Source organism: Amblyomma americanum, chromosome 4 (assembly GCF_052857255.1).
Source record: "Amblyomma americanum isolate KBUSLIRL-KWMA chromosome 4, ASM5285725v1, whole genome shotgun sequence".
Lineage (NCBI taxonomy): Eukaryota > Metazoa > Arthropoda > Arachnida > Ixodida > Ixodidae > Amblyomma > Amblyomma americanum.
In genome coordinates, this window is record NC_135500.1 from 86,152,807 (window position 1) to 86,170,331 (window position 17,525).

The 17,525-nt window shown below is 43.3% G+C and overlaps 1 long non-coding RNA gene across 4 annotated transcripts; it reads right to left on the reverse strand.

Annotated features, from left to right (window-relative positions):
• Nucleotides 1-1,078: 1,078 nt before the first annotated feature.
• On the reverse strand, nucleotides 1,079-15,429 carry LOC144130230 (uncharacterized). 4 transcript variants are annotated; one of them, XR_013314018.1, is made up of 5 exons: nucleotides 15,054-15,429; nucleotides 13,387-13,438; nucleotides 8,448-8,517; nucleotides 2,364-2,556; nucleotides 1,079-1,190 (listed from the first exon to the last, which is right to left on the reverse strand). It is a non-coding gene; the product is annotated as an uncharacterized LOC144130230 (long non-coding RNA). The 4 variants fall into 4 exon arrangements; XR_013314019.1 differs by lacking the exon at nucleotides 8,448-8,517 and adding an exon at nucleotides 9,509-9,566; XR_013314017.1 differs by lacking the exon at nucleotides 8,448-8,517 and having other exon boundaries at nucleotides 1,104-1,190; nucleotides 15,054-15,423.
• Between the last annotated feature and the right edge of the window lie 2,096 nt (nucleotides 15,430-17,525).

Below are 17,525 nucleotides of genomic sequence, written 5' to 3' on the forward strand. Positions count from 1 at the left end.
CCTCCATTATAGCGGCGTAGCCGACGTTGTCAACGGCACCTTTCATGTCGAGTGCCATGACTACGTTCTCCCCTTGTTTGGGAATTGTCTCCAGGACATCTTTAAGCTGCTGAAGTGCGTCCTGCGTCGAGAGGTTCGCCCTGAAGCCGAACATGGTGTCCGGGTAGAGCCCCTTGTTTTCGAGGTGTTGCTGGATGCGTTTCGTGACAATCCTCTCGTACAGTTTTCCCTGGCAAGAAGTGAGGGAGATTGGTCTGAGGTTCTCGATCTGCAGCTTCTTGCCTGGTTTGGGGATCATGAATACTACGGCATACTTCCATTCAGCTGGTATCTTTATGCTTGCAGAACATGTTCGCAACATCGGTAAAATAGAACAGGATGCTGCTGAGGTTGTTGGCACCATTCCACTTAATCCAGGCACTTACTCGTTAGTAGGACGACAGTCGTCGACTCCGCTAAAGATTCTGGGGTCCCACTTTTAGAATGGACTTGTTGAAATTGTGGGAAAAAAATTCAGACGCAACCGCTCCAAAATCGGTGCTTGTACCTCTGCCCCTCCACCTCTCCTGATTAGGCTCCGTAGTAACAGAACGATTCACGTGGCACGAATGGCTAACACCGTGAGCGATGGCCGCCTCTTGATTTGTGCGCCCCACAGGTACCGGGGTGACCGCCGAAACAGGAGCTGCCACCTCCAGCTCCGATGGCGTCTGGAAACACTGCCCTTAACTCTTCGACAGATTTGCTGTTTCGTAACAGAACTTCACAACTGCCATGTTTTGTGCATTGACTTGTTTCTTTTGCTCAGTTATTAGGCTGCATCTGTGTTTCTTCTCGCTAAAATGACGGAAAGCTCGGAAGTTTATCACAGAGGATCCCTCACAGGCAGCATAGACATTAGTGAATTCTGAAAATAAAAAAAGTTGTGAATTTCATCCATGGTGATGTTGAAAACTCGATCAACAGCAGATCCTGAACAAGCACAAGACGTAATGAGAAACAGAAACGAGTGCCTTCGAAAGGAATGTTTTGAAGGAGGAGGAAGAGGAGGAAACTTTTTTTACTCTAGTGCTTCTTTTTGCTGTTTTGCGGCATCCTCACAGATGTTCTCTCCTTGTTTGCATCCCCAGGAGTATTCTCTGTCGACCACGTCCACTTTTGATCAATTGTCGGTTGCCCTGAGTTCAGAGCTGGGAAACGAAAAACAACCAACATATCTGAGGACGAATGTTGAGCAAATGGAATGCCATTAGACTGAAACTCTGGGAACTCTGGACTTTGTTTCATAAAACGCAAAGTACAGTCAGGGATTTCAGCTTACTTTCACGTACCGGTATGATTCTAGGAAAAAAATATTAACATCGAATAGGAACGCCGAATAAAATAGCGTGAATTTCTCAAATAGACGAAATAGCAGCGCACGTGAAACGACTGATAGGTCACGTCTTGAATAATTTTTCGAGTTATAAAGGTTGAGGCTCCTACCAGCTTAGAATACGTTCGCAATGTTTTAAATAATGATGTCGATGACTCTCGACAGTGCGCTAAGACAAATTACGACGAGTGTTTCCGCACGCGTGTATTTAGGAAATTCTGCGCCGCAATATTATTCACCATCTTTGAAAACATGAATACCTGTAGAACAAAAAAAAATGCTTAGTTGGAACAAACTCTATTATCCACGGTTGCTGACTGTTGACGCGAAAGCTTTGAAACCACCACGTTGGAAAGAATTGTCCGCCGTCGGCATTTGTGACCGTTTGAAGCCCAGCTAGAGCTGATGGAATGTGCTGCCTTCCAAATAGGTGATATGACCTTGTGACATCATCACAACTTGCCCCTGTGGCAGGTGGCAGTGAAATAAATGATTCGTAGCGAGACGTTCCTCGCCAAGAGCATAGTCGTTCTCACAATGCCAAACGAAGGCTGTGGCTGAAGCAGCGACCTGCCGGGGCAGTGCCGCATAGCTTAACCGCTGCACCTCTCCGGCAGGAGTGGTATGAGGACTTCTAGCGATAATTCAATGTGTAGTAAAGAATGAGGAATTCTGCATATATGGGCAATAACTCATTAACGAAATTGCGCCATATCCTTAAGGCGAACCTTATGTATCCCGGACCGTTTTTTAGTGCTGCTAGCATCAACCAGACCTAATACTTAATCCGGTAAATTAAAAAAGCGACCCTTTCTTCAGATGTCGAAAACATACTGATATACCAGTCTCTAATGCAAGGGCATCGCTTATGCGCTAAGCGATTTTGCACGTAGAGTTTACTCACCATCCAGGAACAATTTACACACTGGCGCTCGTATCAAGATTGTTCACACTTACTAGAATTGAACCAAGACCAGAAATAACCTACTTTTCCAGCACATTATGCAACGCAGATTCTTTATTTCCGCTCGTTAATAGCGGCTGAAGAGATGGTAGTGGGAACCGACAAGGTGCTTCGGGAACGGCCGTCTAGGATCGATGCAAATTCCAAAAAACCGCCCCAGCATGAAGCACGAGCACTTCGAACCGCAGTAGACTGCTGGGCTAAGAGTCAGGGTGCACTGAAAGAAAAACAATCACAAGGGTTCTTTCAACATACTGCCTGTCCGGAATTTTTCCAGAATTTTACATTCATCGCGACAATGAATAGTTGTTTCAGATTGTTGAAACGAGTGGATGAACTATCAGCGGGCATTATTTTCTAGCGAAGGTGGTGATACTGGAACTGTTCTTACTCCTGGGCCAAAACAAAATTAAAAATGATCGACGGCAACGACCACAGAAGGGCGTAAAATATTGAATATTGCTCATAACTTAGCAGTTGTCTGTGTTTCTGTGTGCACCCCACCAAGCAACGGCATTGTATTTGGCCTGGGCTGAATAGGTTAGGAATGATATGCTGTTCCGAGGTATCCAACTGACCGTTTGGGGTGAAATTGAAATGGGCAAGCCACGTAGGGCGGATAACATGCAGTAGACGGCCGCTCACTTCAACATCGAGAATTCGAAACAAGCCTACAACTTCCGCAGGGTGGTGAATAATCCTGAGGCCAGCTGAAATTTTCCAGGAAGATGACAGCTGCAGCTGACGCAGGGCAAAATTTATTTAGTTGTTTATTTACTTATTACAATACCCTCAGGGCCTACAAGGCGTTATAGAGGGGGTGGTTGAAAAAAGAAAAAATACACAGTGAAAAGTACAGGCTAAATGCAAAAAAAGCAAAAGTAATGATGCAGACACTTGTTCAATGGCGTACGTGGTGATAAGTGGCTTGAAGGATAACGGGTCTTCCATGCAGGTGTAATGGGGTGGAAGGTGGTTCCACTCAGTGCTAGACTTCGGTAAGAAAGGATTAAAAAGGTCATTCGTTTTACAGGTAGGGATGACAACTTTATGCGGATTAGCAGCACAGGGGTATACATATGATGGTATAGAATAAAAAAAAACCTGTTTTAGGTCCGCGTTTAGAAAGAAAATGCTGTGGAAAAGAGTTAGGCGTGAAATATTTCTACGAACTGCGACATTAGTGAGACAAAGTTTAGATTTCATTAAAGAAACACTACCGTGCGAGAATAATTGGAAAGGATGAAGCGAGCTGACCGATTGTGAACAGATTCTATAGCATCGATTAAAGTGAGTTGTGCGGGGTTCCATATTGATGATGCGTATTCTAGCTTTGGCCGTATATAAAAGTAACCTCAAATGGGATGGAGCCTGAGAGAAGTTTCTGCGTATGCCACCAAGGGCACAGTTTGCATTGTTAATAATATATTCTACGCGCATGTGCCACGATAAGTTGTTTGTGATGTGAACACCCAGGTATTTATAAAATAAAACTTTCTCTAATGAAACTCCACTAATCTTATAATCGAATGTTTTAGACGGGTTAGATTGGTAAGATGGACATAATTTTGCACTTTGGTGGATGGAAAACCATAGACCTTCGCTGACGCCAAATCAAGACGTTATCAAGATCGGACTGAAGGAGGGAACTGTGTTTAACGTTATGTATGGTACGAGAAAGAACACAGTCATCAGCAAAAAGCTTAAGGAAAGAGTTAATGCCAATCGGAAGGTCATTAATATATATCAAAAAGCGTAAAGGTCCCAGAACAGAACATTGGGGAACACCACATGTTACGGCACATGGGGATGATAGTCATTAGCTGATACAAACTGGGTGCGGTTAGTTAAGAAACATTCAATTCATTTAGGAAGGTAGGGTCAATATTCAGAGCACTCATTTTTGAAGGAGTAAGGAGGGGGGGATGCGAAACCTTATAGCAAGCCTTAGCGAAGTCAAGAAATATGCTGTAGGTTAGTATACCACGGTCTCAAAACGACGCTAAGGTATTAGTGAAACATGAGACGAGTCATGCAAGAAAAATTATTCTGGAACTCTTGGTGACAGGAGCTTAGGAGAGAATTACTTTCCAAAAAGGAGGCGAGGTTAGAATTTATAATATGCTGTAGAAGTTTACAAGGAATGCTTGTTAGTGAAATAGGTCAGTACTTAAAGGGAGAATGCGGAATACCTTGTTTGAAGAATTCAACCACCCTCGCTACCTTCCATTCATCTGGCAGTGTGACGTGTTCGATAGACTGGGTGCCAAGGTGCGCTAGATATACCGAGTGTTTCAGCGAACACTCTCAAAAGTTTTTGCAGATAAGCTTTTTCGTGTGAAAATGCAGCTTTTGAAGCATAGTATTACCAGTATTGGCGGACGCCAGAAAATCGGTGAATCGTCTGAAGTAGTAAGCTGGTTGACTAATTTTCAATAATAAAATTTTTAACTGTTATAGTAAGGCGCCTGGTTAAAATTCGAGATTTGTAGCCGGTCGTTGGTAGTTGCCATATTAGTTTTTAGAATTCAGAAAACGCGATTACTCTCGTCACTGTGGCTCGAGAAAAGTTGGCTGCATCGTGTGAAAATACGCGCGCTTTCGAAAGCATACAGGCAAACAAACCCTTCATTGCACGGAACTAGTCGAAAAAGCCTAATTTTGACGAGCCACAGCATCGAGGGTAGTGGCGTTTTTGAAATTCTAAAGATCGATATGGCTATTACTAACAACCGGCAACACATCTCTAATTGCAACTAGGCGCCTAACTCTACCAGTTGAAAATTTAATAATTATTAATATTTAAAGAGTATACTACTTAAGACGTTTCAGCGGTTCTCAGGTGTCCGCCAAAACTGGTAATACTTCGCCAGAAAAGCTACAAAAAGCCTATGTTTGAAAATTTTTGAAAGTGATCGCAGAACATCTGGTATGCTGGAATATACAGAAGTATTCTTCAAGAACATTGAATTAATATTGCCGACACCACAACTGGATAATAACTTGAGGCTCTGGGTTAACATCACAATGCTAGCCAAATCGATGACAATCGGGTCCATCATAAAGAAATCGTACTTAAGCACTTCTGGAGCAAAATCCAAGGGGCAATCAGAAAACGATTTTGCAAAGGCAAGGTTTAAGGCGTTTTGTTTATTTTGTTTATTAATTTGGAATACTGCCAGTCTCTGCTTGAGACCGTAGCAGGTGGGTATTACATCACCATCATCAGCAGCCTGATTGCGCCCACTGCAGCGAAATGCCTTCACCCATGTCTCTCCAACTAACGCTGTCCTTTGCCAGCTGCACCCAACGTATGCCCGCAAACTTCTTAATCTCATCCGCCCACCTAACATTCTGCCGCCGCCTACTACGCTTGCTTTCTCTTGGAATCCACTCCGTTTTCCTTAAAGGCCACCGGTTATCTCGCCTTCGCAGTACATACCCTGCCCAAGCCGATAACTTCCTCTTGGTTTCGACTAGGATGTCATTAACCCACGTTTGTTCCCTCACTCATTCCACCTGCTTCCGGTCTTTCAATGTTACCCCTATCATTGTTGCTTCCATACCTGACTGCGTTTTCCTTTACTTAAACAGAACCCTTTCCGTTAGCCTTCACGTTTCTGCACTATAGGTGAGCAGCGCTAAGATACAGCTGTTTTATGTTTTTCTAATGAGGGATATTGGTAAACAGCCATACATGATCGGAGAGAACCTGCGATATGCGCTCCATGCCATTCTTATTCTTTAGTTCCCTTTTCACGATCGGTATTATCAGCCAGTTCCTGCCCTGAGTAGATGTATTCGTTTACCAGTTCCAGCACCTCGCTTCCAATTGTGAACTGCTGTTCACTTGCGAGACTCTTGAACACTACTTTGGTTTTCTGCGTGGTAATTTTTAGACGCACCCTTCTGAACGGCCTGCCAACTCATTTATTGTGCTTTGCAATTCATTTGAGTGACTCAGCTTGACAGTGTCCCCAGCGAATCACAAATTATTTTAGCTGTTCACCGTCAACGGTTATTCCCAACTGTTCCTAATCCAGCCCTTGGATTACCTCCTGAAAACATGCGATGAATAGCATAGGCAAGATCATCTCTCCCTGTCTGCCACCCTTCCTTATTCTAATTTTTTTGCTTAATTTAAGGAGGTATATGTTAGCTGTGCAGTGGTTATAGATTTTTATCAGTATTATCACTTAGCACTCTTTTACACCCTTATTCCGCCATTCCCGCATGAGTACTGAGGTTTCCACTTAGTAAAAAGCTTTCTCGTAATCAATGAAGGCTCTATATAAGGGTTGGTTTATTCTGATCATTTGTCTTTTATTTGATTGATAGTTTTAACACGGTTTATTGTCGAGTATTCTTTACGAAGGCCTGCCTGATGGTTTGATTAAAGCCTAAGGGTGTACTGATTCTGTTTTCGATTAACATAGTAAATACCTTGTAGGCAGCGGACACCATGCTTATCAGTCTTTAACGTTTCAAGTAATTGACGTCTCCTTTCTGATGGATCAACATAATGTTAGCGTTCTTCCAAGCTTCTCGTACGCTCTAAGTCATTACGCATTGCGTACAGTGCTGGGTTAGTTTTCCTAGCACAGTCTCCCCTGCGTCATTGAAGGGATCTGCTGCTACTCACCCTCACCGGCTGTTTAACCCTTTGCATTGCTCCTCTAAGGCTTTATTTTTTTACTTCGCCTTTCTTTACTGGCGGGATCTCCCATTCCTGAGCACTACCACGTCTCTCATTGACGTTCTGATTACATTGGCTACAGCATCATCATCATTATTAGCATGACTTCACCCATTGCAGGGCAAAGGCAAGATTATCTAGCTTGACCATAATGTTAATGGCATTGCCCAATTTGTCTATTAAGACATACATCTCGTTTTTACCTATGCTTCGTTTCGTCTTCACTGATTTTAGACTACCTTCATTCTTTGGAGAATGCTCAATTCTCTAAGCATTAAACTTCTTTTTTTCATCTAGCTTGCGCTTATTTGTTAACTTTGATCTCTCATCCAGTAATATTGTCTCTAGGGCTGGACGCTTTCATGCTTAGGCGTTTCCTAATCAGATCTTTCCTCTCCTGTGATAGCTCGCGGGTATCTTGTCGAACCAACCTAAAACATACTTCTATTGCGCACTCCGTAGTGGTAGCTACCACCAGTGAATCTGGGGCCCACATCAAAGACGGAAAATGTGAGCTGTGTATTCTAGGGAAGCATTTCCTAGGTGTGTGCTTTCAAATGGCGTGATTTCATTTCTCTGAAGGAACAGATGGTACCCGTAAGGGCACTTCTTGAAAACTGTCGGCCTGTTTAAAAAACGCAGTCTTTATTTCTCGAATTGATATTTGAGCCTATTACTATGCGAAAGGCCCATTCATCATCTCTCTGTTCTAAGAATATAAACTGTCACGATGAGTTTAGAAAACAGCGGGTGCTCGTGATCGCTGTAGGTAGCTTACATGTGATAAATTACGGAGGACACTAGAGACCATGCAACACTTTTCTAATGATATTTTATTTTAGTTCATATATACTCAATTATTTTCTCCTGCCTTTCTAATGACATGCCTACTCACTAGGACATAGTCGTACGGAAACACACAAACTAGGTTCAACTTTGTTTACCCAAACGGATGCGGTTTTGCGGCGTATGTGTTGCATGCTCGCCTGGCAGTCTGAAATTTCTGGGATTGATTAGAGGCACCTTCGGAAAAAAATGTACTTTTCTTCCATACCACGGTGATGTCATCTGGGATTATGTAGTCGACTGGTGCTGGCCTACGGCGACGCCGGGAGTTTTTTCCGATGAGCCCTATAACGCTTTTGTAATATTATACGTGCGCTATCAGTAATATACTTCTTTTATAAGTGGCAGCCTAACGTACAGGAAAAGATTTAAAGCATCTGCACTGTTGCAAAGAAATATTGGGTGTCACGTTGTAACGTAGAACACAGTTTAAAAGGTAATAGCACTCCATACAATATAGTTTCTGCATATTTGCTTTTCTCGACTGGCACCGACGGTTCAGCTCATCGTAGAAAAATTGCCATTCCTGCTTTCTAGATGGTTTTTGCAGAATAAAGGTGACTTACGGCAAGTTCAAAAGCAATCTGGCGTAATTTCTTGCCATATGGTTCTGAAATCCGGTTGGTTCTGACTATCCTAAAGGGCACAAATGCATGCGAGTCAATATAGTTAGATTAGAGTTTAATAAAAATATAAAAACTACGTTTTTTTTACATTTAGCTTATCATGTGCTTGTAAGCCTTTCCGCTCCCGTTCTTGGCTATCTTAGTCAAATTTCGCCCTGTAACAGCCAAGATACTGCCGCCTATATACCACCTCAATACACGCAATACTAGCCCAATAAGCCGCCAAAGCCTTCATCATCGCTGCATTCATATACGAAAAAAAAAACATAACTCCATTCCCAGCAAAATTTATGACGACATCCTGCGTGCAGTCAACAGCTGTGCAGACCCCTTGACGACCGCTTCACACCTGCGTGTTCTAGTCGTCTTGAGAGCGCTTGGCCTTAAAAAAAGGTATTTTCAAGTGAACGCTTTAACCGAGAACAGTCTCCTGGAAGTCGCACAGTGCTCTATTTCAGAACATCCCGACCAGAGTCACAAGGCCGCTAGACGCATCAATAACGCTTCGGAATACAAAAGACGCTTGGTGCATTCGGGGCTTCTCATTGTCTGCTGCGTACATGGGACAATTTCTTTTCCAAAGGAGACCCGTAAGAAGGGCGACCAGCACGACGCACTTGCCGGTGATTCCTGTACGGAAGTGAACGCCATTATAATAAGGGAGTAATTACTAAGTTACATAAAGCTTACCGCTGCCATACGGCCACAAGCTATAGAGCTTTTCAGAAATTCCTCATTTAAAAAAAAATTCGGCCTTGTCCGGGGTTCGAACCCTGGACCACCAATCACCAAAACAGTCGTTCTACCGACCTTGCTAACTGGGACTGCAGCTTATGGTAGGGCGATAGGGAATAAATAGATAACTAGAAGTGGGAACAGTGTTGGTCAAATGCTTTAGAGGAATGCCCCAAGGTGGAGTAGATTTGCTTAAGGGAATAATGGCGCAGCAGCAAGTGACAAGGACAGCAGGAAAGCACACACGAACACAAGCGCCTACTTACAACTTTATTGTTTGGCTGCCACTATGCCGAATTTATACCAAGCAACACGCCCAAAACTCTGAAAAATAGTAAAGCAGTGACGCACATGGACGCGATGTGCGAAGCAGCAAATCATTTTATCGCACAAGGCAAACAACATGACGAGTGGACTAAGCTCTACCGCAGCACGTGGAACATCCCTGTCGCAGATGACTAACTAGAAAAAACATGAGGTAAAAGACGAGAAGAAAACAAGATAAAACCTAAACGAATGATGAACATATCACCGAAGAAAAAATCTTGACGGAAGGCCATGTAACAAAAACCAGGGGAATGTCGAAGAAGGACCAAAAGCTCTAAACACATGATAATGAAACCTAAAACGAAAACAGAACACGGCTAAAGACTCAGTGATCAACAAGGCGCATACACAAAACTACAAAGCCAAAACAAAACACGGCTAAATCTCATGAAAGTTAATAAAAAAGAACTTCGTATAAAAGCACAAAAACACTAATCATACTGACACGACAACAGGGCCCCGTATGTCGAGAAAAGGACAACACAATCAAAACTCGTCAGTTAGGTCTGCCACCTCGAGAGCGCTCACGTTCGGTGAGCAAGGTTAATTCTTTTTTCGTTAGGCAGATTGATGCCGCGCTGATGCAGGTCTTCTCAGCTCACGGTATTTCTTGCTCTTCTACAATTTCGCGGATAAGCTGGTCTTTGTGCTTGTAAATAACAGAGCATTTCTTCAGTAGCGCCCTGCACTTGCAGGACCTGCATTGCTCGGCTAAAAGCCTTCAATTTCCAAGTTACGTAATTTCCTGCAATGTTCTTTCAAATGCTCGTTGAGGCACCTTCCTGAGTGGCTTATGTAGCTGGCACCAGACGTTAGAGGGATCTTGTAAACGACTCCTTCAGAACAGGCTACGAATTTGTTCTCGTGGTTGATCGCGCACTCCAGCTTCGCTTTCTTGGCAGGACAGGATTTCTTACAAAGGGCAGCAGGTTTGACAGGAGCGGAACATACCACTGTGACTTTCGCACGGGCTCCTATCTTTTTGAGGTTCTGTGAAACGCCATAAAGGTATGGTGTCACAGCAACCTTGCTTTTCTAAAGCTCCTCTTTTTTCATGGCCTTGAGTTGATCCTTTGCTTTATCACTCAGACTGGCCTCTACTTTTTTGTTTCCTGTGCAGGCCTTCGGCAAGGGATCTGGATAGCCCGCTGTCTAGGCGCGTGACTTGCATACTGAAGCTTCTGTCCATTGTATGATGACACAATTTTCTGAGAGCATCGGTGAAACAGTGTTGCACAATGGCCCTCTTAACTATATTTGAGTGGGCTGACTGGTATAGAAAGAGGCCTTTCTTCGCTCTACCTTCATAGCACCAACAGATGTGCCTATCCTTAAAGGTCACGGGGAGGTCCAAGAACCTTATATAACCTTCAGTGGGAAGTTCATGAGTTTGTAGCAGGGGCTGTAAGCCTGTCGTGAACTTGCCCAGTGTTCTAACAATGAGATCCTAATTTTGCGCTTGCAGTATAACTAAGTAATCTTCTACATAGCGGAACACCTTCGTCACGCCGGAGCGAAGTTGATTCACCAAAGCCGCATTTCGGCGGGCCAAAATCAGGTCACTGAGAACCGGGGCGATACACGAACCGATGTAGATGCCATGCTTTTTCAAATGAATCGACTTGTCGTGACAGACGAAAGTGGATGCTAGACAGAATTGCAAAAGTTCTAAAAAGGCATACCTGTTCACACCAGCAGCGCTTTGAAATCTTACCGAGCCGTGGTGGTCTATGTGCTCTTACGCACGACAGAATTTCATGATGCATAAAGGAATAATACAAATCTTTGACGTCAACCGAGAAAGTCCAGGGCTTTCTGCAACCGCTCGTTTGTAAGGAACCAATGACTGACAAGGAATCCCTAGCCAGAAAAGCGTCTTCACTTGCTAACATTCCCAAGTTGCTTTGTAAGCAGGTTTGTAATAAGGGAGTAATTACTCATTTTCATCCACCCAAGAGCAGCCATACGGCTACAAAGGAAAGCTATACTACTTTCTCAGAAAGTTGGTAGTAAAAAAAAAATTTGTTGGTAGTTACTACTGGGGAGGGTGCCTTGACCTACTGAGGGCTTGGCCTTCGACGCGGTACTAAAAAGTGGTCTTGCAGCCTAGATACTACCAGGCGATTCCACCTATACGAAATGGCGCTAATAAGTTGATTTACTTGATAAAAGTTAGACTGGCGCACAGCGCACTCGAAAATCCGCGCTTCAACAGTGACTGCAAATACACACAGACTGTGACGCTTAACGAATTGACAGAATATAACAAGGCATAATCACAGCTACCGTTTCCATCGCCTGTCTTTAATGCCTGACAGAATCAGTGCGTCCTTGTCAGTGCTGGCTATAGTCCCACGTACGATATATCGGCCTGATTAATCAGAGGGCTAACAATCATCTGCAAGATTTATCAGACTGCATGGGTATGACAGAGGCGCTGAAGAGCTGCGGACAGAAGTGCAGCAGAGAATTTAGGCAGCCGAACATTTCGCCTAGAGAGAGAGATAAAGAGAACGACGGCAGGCAGATATGTGAACCAGAAGGATCTTCCAGTTTTTCTACAATGCACTGGGGAAAATAGAGGAACGAACGCATCTGACGTCACCGTGACAGACTAGGAAATCGGGGCGACCTCACAGTGATATCCGTCCAAAACTGTGCCTGTCTATATATTCTATGCCTGTAGCGGCCACCTTCCGCACAAACCCTCGATGAATTCTCCTTGGCGAATGCATGTTTTTACAGATGAAGAATTTCCCTAGCCAATCGGGTATCGACCTCAGCGCCGAGTTCAGCTTTATTTTTTTTCGGGCTCACTTGTGCCTTTCTTTCGCACTGTATTTTGCTTTTTTAGGAATTTGTTAATATTTAAAATTTTTAATAACGTTCACAAATCCTCCTACTGGAGTCGCCGAAAAAATGAAATAGTGCAGGTTCAGTATTGTTCCAGGCAGAACCGGATACGCTCTGAAGTTCGCGGGTACTTTACGGATAATACCCGCAGAGGTACCGTAGAGCAGTTCAAAGTTTTCTTCGTTAAATATTTTAAAAATGAGGCCTATACTCCGCGACCACTCAGCACAATGTCGCGATCATGTTTCGAAGGCTGGAGGGCTGTGCGGCGCGAGATGATCCATTCGTATGGCAGGGATGACACGCTCGTACATTACAACTTCCTTTAATGGGCGAAGCGGTAGTCTGATGCACGCATCGGGAACCATTCCTTAATTCCTGATCAAGGCGGCATTAGCAAATTAGTATTTCTCTCACTATGATAGAGTATTAGTTTATTTGTCCTCGTCATCAATATAGGAAAGTGGTACTTTCCTATGAGTACAACATGACGGCTGTAAAGTTAATATACCAACTTCCGATAAACAAGCTATAGTTAATTGGAGTTAGCGAATACTAGATATTGAAGTTTTAGCTAAAGCTTTAACTCCAGCAGTCAGAGCGCTGTACCGCAGCGCGACCGCTGACACTCAGCTGTTTCAAAAGACTGTAATTGTTTTGCACGCACATAGCCACTTCTCCGAATATTCTTACTGATATCTGATTCATATTCGATTCGGTTCTGTAAATATTAGATTCGCCTTCTAACTGCAGTGTTCGTAGGTGATTCATGTCTCAAGAACTTCTGTTCCCATATCCTTAGTCTTGAATAAAGATAGCTGAACGTTGGTCCTCATCTTCAGCCTGTGTTTTACAGTATTCTCTCAGAAACATTTACATGGCCTGAACTAATATACACGGGCCTGTATTTAGTTCGTCAGCTATAACGCAACGAAAACAAGTAGTTATCAAAAATAATGCTTACCAATCGGAGGCAGTGCTTCTGAATCTGATATTCTCTGTGGATCCTCCATCTTCTGCAAAAGAAAGGATAGTAAAAGTTAACAGAATGTATTAACATCCGGGCTCAGCGGTACCGTTGATTTAAGTTAAAAAGTGCACTGTCATGCGAAGCAGCGCAATCGAAGAGGCCACAAGTACCCACCCTGAGAATGTGCGGCCTACAAGCACAAATTATGAGAAAGTACATTGTGTGAATGGTTCTTTATTAAGCATAATATGCAACTACCTCTAGTTAAGCACAGCGCACCATATGACCCAAAGGACGAAGTGCATCCACTAGCCCTTTATGTTTATGAGCGAGCAGGAGCTAAGCCTACTCTGAATCAATGGCTCAAAGGCATTGGAGCACAATATATGTGCGTGGGGAGGAAACAATCGTTGGAGGGAGCTGACAGTCGTCGGCCATCGCCACTGGGCTACGCATGCCTTGCCTTTTTTTCAGAAATGGCGTTTTTAAGCGTGTACAGCAGCGCATTTATCCAGGCATTAAAACGGGCGCCAAACCAGGTTCCCCAACCAGGCGTCGGAACAGCTTCTGTAAACAGGCGGTGAATAGCATTAGGGAGATCGTGTCTGCTGCCTGACACCCTTCCTTATTGGAATTTTATTGCTGACTTTATGGAGGAATATGGTAGCTCTCTAGTGGTTATAGAAATCTTGCAGTATTTTTACACAAGGCCCCTCTACTCTATGATTCTATGACTATGAATGATTTCTAGTAATCGGTGAAGTCTCTATACAGGAGTTGGCTTTATTCTGCGCATTTCTATAGCACCTGATTGGTAGTGTGATTATGGTCCATTTTCGACAAAAGGCAGGGTTTTTCATACCTGCCTAATCATTCGTTTGATTGAATACTAAGGTTTTCCTGACTCGGCGATTTCCTAGTAAATACCTTGTAGGCAACGGACAACAAGCGGATCAGTCTGTAATTTTTGGCCTTGGCCTCTGCTTTCTTTTGATTTAAGATAATGTTAGCGTTTTTCCAAGATTCTGGCATGCTTGAGGTCATAACAAATTGCGTATAAATGGTGGCCGCTTTTCTACCACAATCTCCTCTCCGTCCTTCAACAGATCTGCTTTTACCAGATTTTCTCCAGCTGCGCTCCACCTTTCCATTGCTCCTAAGTTTGCTCTTTCTTTACATTGCTTTTTCTTTACTGGCGGGATGGCCCATTGCTGTGCGGCACTGACTCTCTCCTTAACGTTCTGGTTAGATTAGCTACTGAGTAATTTTTGTAGAATTCTCAGGCTGCCTTAACTATCTTATTTATATTGCTAATTACATTACCATCTTCGTCTCTTAAAGCATATATCTTGATTTTACTCATTCCTAGTCGTGTCTTTCCTGAGAGGAGAACCAGCTTTAAGTCTGAATAAAGCAACAGAATTTATAAAAGCGAAAAAATGATTAGAACACGTTTTAGTTCAATAAGTCAATTTCATTCCGGGTTTGTGTCTACCCGGTCATCGAAAGTCACGTGAGCACATTGCATTCGCTCAGCGCCCGCCAGTTCTTTGAAACAAAATTCCTAAAGCTCACATGAAACCCTTGCTGAACAATGTTAGATTTGCTAGATAATTATTTAGTGCACGCCGTTCGTTTGCAAAAATGCGAGCTATACTCACTTGTAGTGGCCAGACGCAGTTGTAAGCAGGAGCATCAAGATAGCCAGATGCAGGAACATTGGTTTCATAGTTGCTGCGAGCGCCAGTAACCCTCCGCAATCTGAAAAGCAGCGCTCCTTTGATGCCCAATTTATACCAATGTTTTCCCGCATAAACCCGACACCACACTCTAAGCTAAGACACTAAGAAAAATACAACCGTTCTTTTGAAATCACACACATCTATTGACAAGCAAGTAACGCTACCGCTCTTGTGTCTCACGAAGAATCAAAAGTAATATATAATGTCCGGAACATATGGTCGCCGTTGTCGTTCCAGAAAATACGCTATTACAAAAAGGGGCAACCTTTTCATGTGCACGTGGATAAGCTCGCATATGCAGGTGTTATTCACGGCTTCAAGGACCTGTGGACGACTACTTTAAGTAAAAATGAAAAAGCAGACACATCCGTTATTCTCAGGCTGTACTGAGACAATGGTAGTTGTTCCATTGTATACGCTCTCTAAAAAACAAAAATCTAGTTTTGAGTGCAGCTACTTGCACCGTTACATTCGTGGCGGCTAATGTTGCCACGTTATTAGCCGAGTCTGTAATCACGACCAGAATGCCAAAATTAGGAACCGCTCTTGGTGGTTATGAGATAGCAGTGATTCTCGCACAAGGCGTGGCTTTATATAAGGATCGCTGCGAACATTTCTCATTGAGCACCTAAAGCGCTTAGTATAATCGTGATCATTGTGGAAGCTGTGATCGGTCATCTTCACCAGTCCGCACTTAACACAGATAGCGCCGAGAGTAGGAGAGAGAAAATCATAAAGCAAGATGCATTTATCGATAAACGAGGAACACAAAAAAGCAGATAAAACGGTCTGTGCTAGAATATTGTCAGCAAGCTTATTTTCCACCTGCTCCCTTAGGCCCGATTCTGGGTCTCCAATATGTTGCGAACGTGCAGAACAGGTGCGGCCTACTCATCTGAATAAAGTTGGCATTTCTTCACGCCAGAACACTTCTCCCGCTGTTTGCTTACATACCGCGTCTGCATGTCGGTTTGTCCTTCTTAAATTTGTCATCTAAATATATGATCTTAGAGGAAGAGAATCGCAACGTTAGAGTATTCGTGAAGCAAAGCGTGGAGACCACGAGGGATTGTCTCGTCTGCGCGCTGCCTTAGGTTCTCCCTGAGCTACGCTTTCGTTTCTTGGAACAGCTGCGACTAACCAGCCAAAAGTTCTACACTCCTTTATGTCTTATTCCGCACCTAAACTGCTGTCACTAACTCGTTGTCGCATTAAACAAAGAAAGTTCAGTAATTTGTGCATAGCATGTTGCCATTTTGTTTTGTTCACTACCGTGTACAGAAGTTCATTTTGAAATATTTTCTTTGTTGCTGTTCTATTCTGGTTCATCACAGGCAGATGGCGGCGCGACACTCACATAATGTTCCATTTTGTTTGTCTCCTATTTTCATCCTAGCTGGCTGTAAGTTGTGTGCTGAATTTTTTAATGTTACTCATCCCACTTCCTTTGTTTCTTACAGTTTCAATTTTAATTATATATTTATATATTTGCTGGCCGTAGCGTGTTATTTTGTTAGCATCAAGCATTTGATTTCCGATATTACGTTTGATTGTTCCTTATTTCCTATGTAACTGAAAATCATCTATAATGCTCTTGCGCACGTGCTTTTAATGAAATAAGGAGGTAAATGCATCTAAAGTACGCAGTAATACATATTTATCAGACCTATCTTAAGAACCATCAAAAATGATGCAGGCTCGGAAGAAGACGTTTGCAGCTGCCCAAGTTGAGGTAGGGGCGCACGAATAGCCAGTTGGAGTGAGAGCTTATAGCTTATGTTTACTGGTGGGGGACGCTGTCGGTGCCACATCGACAAGCTAATTTAACTGCTCGACAAACAGCCGAAGTTTTTTGAGCAGCTGTGCCAAGGCTAACCATATTGTTGAAATTCTGAACACTAATGCATCTATTTCTGATGATAAACTATTACTTTATCATCGCATTAAGGGACCCAATTTGAAAACAAAATCAGGTTGACCACACGACTACAAAAAATGGCGGTGGTTTAGCTCTGGTTAAACCTGGAGTGACGCGATAGCTACAGCTGCCAGAGTGGCTGGTCATGTGACCAACCACGTGACGAACAAGTGACCAGGGTGGCGGTGCCGTTACGCTGAAGGCTCGAAATGCTACGTAAAGTAGCTATCGCTACGAAATTTCATCTGTTTTGTGAAGTTCTCCAAATGCTGGCATTGCAAGGCCGCAGATAATTATTTTTTACTTGAGAGAAAGTATTTGATAAAATCATTGCCTTGAGAGTAATCGAAGATGGTATGCGCGGCGTTTGTTCACAAATCGGGCCAGTGAGCTACAGCGGATAAAAGGCAGCGTGAAAGTCAAAGAGGTATTTTAAATTGCCGTATTCCTTGGGTGGGTTGAAATCAAGGAAT